The sequence below is a fragment of the Nuphar pumila genome, chromosome 6 (genome assembly GCF_984573655.1).
Source record: "Nuphar pumila chromosome 6, dmNupPumi1.hap1.1, whole genome shotgun sequence".
NCBI lineage: Eukaryota > Viridiplantae > Streptophyta > Magnoliopsida > Nymphaeales > Nymphaeaceae > Nuphar > Nuphar pumila.
This window is the reverse complement of record NC_143254.1, coordinates 101887438-101892554: the sequence shown is the minus strand read 5'-3', so window position 1 is coordinate 101892554 and position 5117 is coordinate 101887438. Positions and strand designations below refer to the sequence as shown.

Genomic DNA, 5117 nt, shown 5'->3' with positions numbered 1-5117 from the left:
TCATGTTTCTTGCTTCCAAAACGCGCTTTCGGGGAAGCATGATGTCTATGGGCGCTTCGGGTAACCTTGGGTCAGGCACTAATCATGATGTGAGGACAGCTGATGATGAGTGAGCAATTTGACGAACTTGGTTAATTAAACTCACTAACATAAAAAGATCAACACTAGTGATGCCAGCCATAAATAGAAGGGAAGAAGACCCTCTTAGATCCAAATGTTTTATGTACCCATGCCAGTCAAACTGTCAGTTTAATACGAAAGCACGGTTTCAAGAATGATAAAACCTGCTGCACAAAGAAGTATTAAAGAAAAGCTAACACAGGCAAATCATCCTATGATGAATGTCCTGAGATGTTCTTTACATCAGGAGGAAATAGAAAGAATAAAGGAAAAAAAGTCTCCCTAAGTGGAAACTTCACACGCAGAACTTGGGAAATTTTGTTCATGTTCTCCAAAAGACCATGTCAATGAGCACCCTCATTGGCTTGAAAAAAACTACAGAAAAATTATTCTTCCTAAATTCGAGCTATCAGAGTCTCCACACGTGCAAGAGGGATCACATTCGTGCCTTACTCACACTAGTCGTTCTTGAATGCTAGTATGTCATTACCCAAATGGTGCTAGAATTCTTCTGGAGTAGAAACGCACAATTGGGGCTGTTACTCCATCGAGCTTAAAGATCTGTTAACACTACTGTCTCAGGAAAGAACAGAACGCTTCTCTAAATTTCGCACAGAAAATTTTGACGATCAAATGAAAATTAAAAGGCAAATAGAGATGCACCAAACTACTCCAACAAGATAAGAGAAAAAGGAAATATTCATAACTAGAGAGAAGCAAACTTGCTTTTTTCCAAAAGTATACAATAGAAAGAGAATGGGAAATTCATCACTGCACATGCAATCAGAAGTTAGATTCTTTTTTCTTTTTTTGTTGGTTTGAATCCCCTCTTCTCATTCCTCATCATTATTATTCCTCAATGCCCATTTTCCACACCCAAACCGTACAATACACCCGCGTACTTCTCGGTCGACCCATTAAAGAAGGACTCCTTCAGCTTCCTAAACGTACAGGAGGTTAGCAGGCTATCAGATCCCGCCTGATGGCAAATTCCGATCCTCTCGACATCCAGCAACTCGGCAAGCTTGTTCAATCCCCCGTGGAGGCTGTTACAGAACTTCATCAAGTGTTTGATGTCGTAGACGGTCGGAAAGTACATTTTGATCAGGTTGAAGAAGCCCACCTGCGTCTCTGGCAGGTTCTGGCACGTCAAGAGCTTCAGCAAGTACCCGAAATCGTACCCGCTGTGGAAGGTAACCCAGTGGATGAAGTCGTTGAGGACGATACCCGACGACATCAGGAGCTCGGCGAACCTCTGCGCGTCGATTCCCTTCTCGTTGTTCATCTTGAAGTCGATGCCGCTCTGCTGGAGGAGCTCGATGGAGTCGTTGGCGTAGACGTCCTCGGCGACGTTGAACTCCCGGAAGTTGAACTGCCAGACGCAGAAGCAGTCGGTGCCGCAGGTGGGGAGGTTGCCTGACTCGTCGGAGAAGGTGAGGCCCAATTGTATCAGCTTGAGCATGTCGACGTTCGCCTTGAGGGTCTTGTAGTGGTACTCAGAGCTCGTCTTGAAGTTCCCCACCGGCCGGAGGACAATGCCCGGGAACTCGGTGTCCATGGCGACGTAGGGATAGTCGTCGACGATCTCCCTAATCAGCGCGAACTCCTCCTCCAGATTATCCGCCCAGACCTCGCGGATGTGGATCGAATCGCTCTTCGGAAGGATCGACATAATCCACCCCCCAACACCCACACCCAAAAAAAAAGAAACAGATTCGTCGGAGAAAGGCGAAAAGAGGAAACCCTAGAAGGTGGGTGGGCAACAAAGGAAACCAGCCACCGATCTTACACGCAACGAAAACCCTAACCCCTAACCCCAGATCGAAACTCCTGAGATCTGATCCCCGATGGGTGCTTGAAGAGAAGGAGGAAGAAACCCTAGAGCTCGAAGGATCCTGTGGTGGAGAATAGGGGAGGATCACAAAGGAGAAAACCTAGATCGGACGTTGGGGGATGAAGGGAATCATGGCGATGAAGGTGGAGATTGAAACCACAGAGAAAGAGATGAGGATGAATGAATGATTAATGGGAAGATTGGGGAAGAGATGGGCACAGATCTGATTGGGCAGATAGCTTGCTCTTTCTTTTTAGGGTTTCTAAAATTTTCAACCTTTTCTTTCTCTCTCTCTCTCTCCTTTTTCTCTTTGATATCTTTTTGGGTAAGGAACAAGGAAGAGGGAAGGGGAAGGTGGGGATCGATCTGATTATTAGTGGGGAGTGGCTAGTGACGAAGCGCCCGCCTCCCTCAAAAAAAATTATTGGGCGGAGTTATTGTCAAGATCATATCCAGTTAATAAAAAATAACAGAGACCCGTATCTCCATAAAAATTTGTAATTCAAAAACGTTTGTAACTTATAACCATAAGAGCCCTAGCCAAGACCACAAAGACACGATAAAAAGACACGGGACACGTTTTGTCAAATTTTTTATTAAAAAAGTTTATAATAAGATGGTGTGCGGCCTCTCTTTTTTGGAATGCAGTTACGAACCGAACACAAACAAACTTCGGGTGAGACGAACCGAGCTGAGATATGAGTTGTTCTGTTCATTTACCAGCCCTGATACAAGCTGGACAAAGGTGTGGACCCCTCTAAGGCCATGATCATGATCATCCTCCTTCACCAAATAAGCATTGATCGTAAAGATTATCTTCCCCTTTTGCATTGCTTCATCATCTTTCTTTCATAAGATACCTTTGGATTGGAACAAATGATGGAGATATACCAAATTTAAATATTTGTGAGATTTGTGAAAAACTTGTGAATATATCGCGAGAAATTATCCGAACGATAATAATTTCTCAACATATCTTTACTTTCTTGCAAGTTTTTCATCAAAAAATATTGCATTTTAAACATGATATTTATGTTTCTATCGGCTATTTATCATGAAAAAATCATGTAGTTTTGATTTTAAAATAATTTGTATTTATACTTTCTTGCAAACATTATTTTTTATAGTTTTAATTGATTTTTTATTGTTGATATTTTGCTAACAAAAATGTGAGATTTAAAAAAAAATATATCTTTTATGACTAAAGAGAATCGTGTCTTCGTGCCGCGATGAAGAAGCCTTCATCGCAAATTGCTTAAGAAGTGTCATGATACATTATGAACAGGTCATCTAGGTCTCGAGCGGACCTTAGCACTTCTTGAACGCGGTTACTATTAGCCGCAAATAAGAGATAATGTAAAGGAGCATATGCAAATGTGTTTCGTCTCCCAGCAAGACAAGGGGACCAACCAGAAGACCATCAACCTCCTTGAGTCTCTACATATCCCAAAATGTACTTGAAAAGGTATTTTCATGAACTTTCATTATTAGTTTACCGAAGGTAGATGGCTTCAGCTCCATCCTAGTGGTGGTGGATTGCTTCTCTAAATACGTCACCTCCATCTCAGCTTCCAAAGAGTGCTCTTCAGAGAACACGGCAGAGCAGTTCGTCAAGCATGTAGTGAAGCACTGGGGTGTACAAAGAATCATTGTGAGCGATCGCGATGCTCACTTTATGGGCAAATTCTGGCGTGAAGTGTTTCGGCTACTAGGCTTCGATCTGTTATTTTCAACAAGTTTTCACCCACATACTGATGAGCAAACGAAATGCATCAACAAACTATTGGATCAATACCTCAGGCATTTTGTTAGTGTTAATCAGAAAGACTAGGTAAAGTTTCTGAACGTAGCTCAATTCTGCTATAATCTTCAGAAGAGTGAGTCATCATGACACAGCCCATTCGAGATAGCCACAGGATAGCAGTCACTGATCCTGCATACTCTAGCCGCGCAGAAGAAGGGAAGGTCATCATTTGCTTATCAGTTTATTCGATATTGGCACGAGCTGGCGAAGGTGTTTCTGCACAAAGTGGTCAAGAGAATGAAGAAGTGGGCAGACAAGCATTGTTGTTCTCATGGGTTCCATATTGGAAAACATGTGTTGGTTAAACTCTACCCGAATCGTACAGGCGTCTTCCGTGTATAGCACTGCATACTGATCAGGAAGTACGAAAGATCATTCACCATCACCAAAAAAGTGGGCAACCTGGCATACAAAATGAACCTGACCCCAAACTTTAAAGTGCATCTAGTGTTTCACGTGTACAACCTGAAACAGTTTCATGTAGACGAGGGGTATCCAAAATATAGCGTGCCACAACGCGCTTCTATCCTGAAGAGGGCCTCGACAACACAACGGGCTGAGATACATCTCAGCAAGATCTTTTGCCACAAAGTCAATTACTTAAGCAAAGCAATGTGAGGAGACAGTGAACCTGACATGAGAACCAACATTTCGGATGAAGAGCCGCTATCTGACCAAAGTCAGAGCCTTCCACGAAGCAGATGACGCTGAGGGCAGTGCATGACTTGAAGGGAGAGTTTGTTCCCCTGCGACCTACTTCGTATAGTTGTGTCTAGAGTTTGCTTTGCTTTGGAAGAGTCTTAATGTAAAGTGTTGAGTCACTTGCAACTTTCTCCGGGCTACCCATGTACTTTGGTTCAAGTTGAAAAAAATACCCTGAAGGGTCAGCTTGTAGAACTGAACTGTAACAAGCCTACGGGCAAATATGTGAATGAATGTAAATGTGAAGTGCTTTCTTTTGTCCACCCTCATTATGATTGCTTCTGAGTGATTGTGATTTCTCTCCCTCTCTATTCAATTGTCAAAGTTTTTGTTGCTATAAGCGAGCAATCAAAAGGCTTGCAGCGGTAAGGAAGGGTCGTCACGTCGTGCTAGCCTATTGATGAAGTAGGCCTGTGACACTTATAGCCCTACAATGAAGGCGAGAGCCAAATCTCATATATATATAGCAACAACGTTAAAGTATTTTAACCATAATATCTAATTGTGAGATAACCTCGCCATTATACATATCTTTTAACAATGAGATATGTACAATGGGTATTTTAGACAATATCCAACTCGCCTTTTTTTTTTAAGTATAGTTGGGGTTAGGTAGACCCCTACCATATATCTCTTAAGCCCCATTGTGGCATAGAG

The 5117-nt window shown here is 42.6% G+C and overlaps 1 pseudogene across 1 annotated transcript; it reads right to left on the bottom strand.

Annotated features, from left to right (window-relative positions):
• Nucleotides 1-801: 801 nt before the first annotated feature.
• Nucleotides 802-2299, bottom strand: LOC149835443 (putative CCR4-associated factor 1 homolog 7 pseudogene; annotated as a pseudogene). The gene has a single exon (XR_016432323.1). The product of XR_016432323.1 is annotated as a putative CCR4-associated factor 1 homolog 7 pseudogene (transcript).
• Between the last annotated feature and the right edge of the window lie 2818 nt (nucleotides 2300-5117).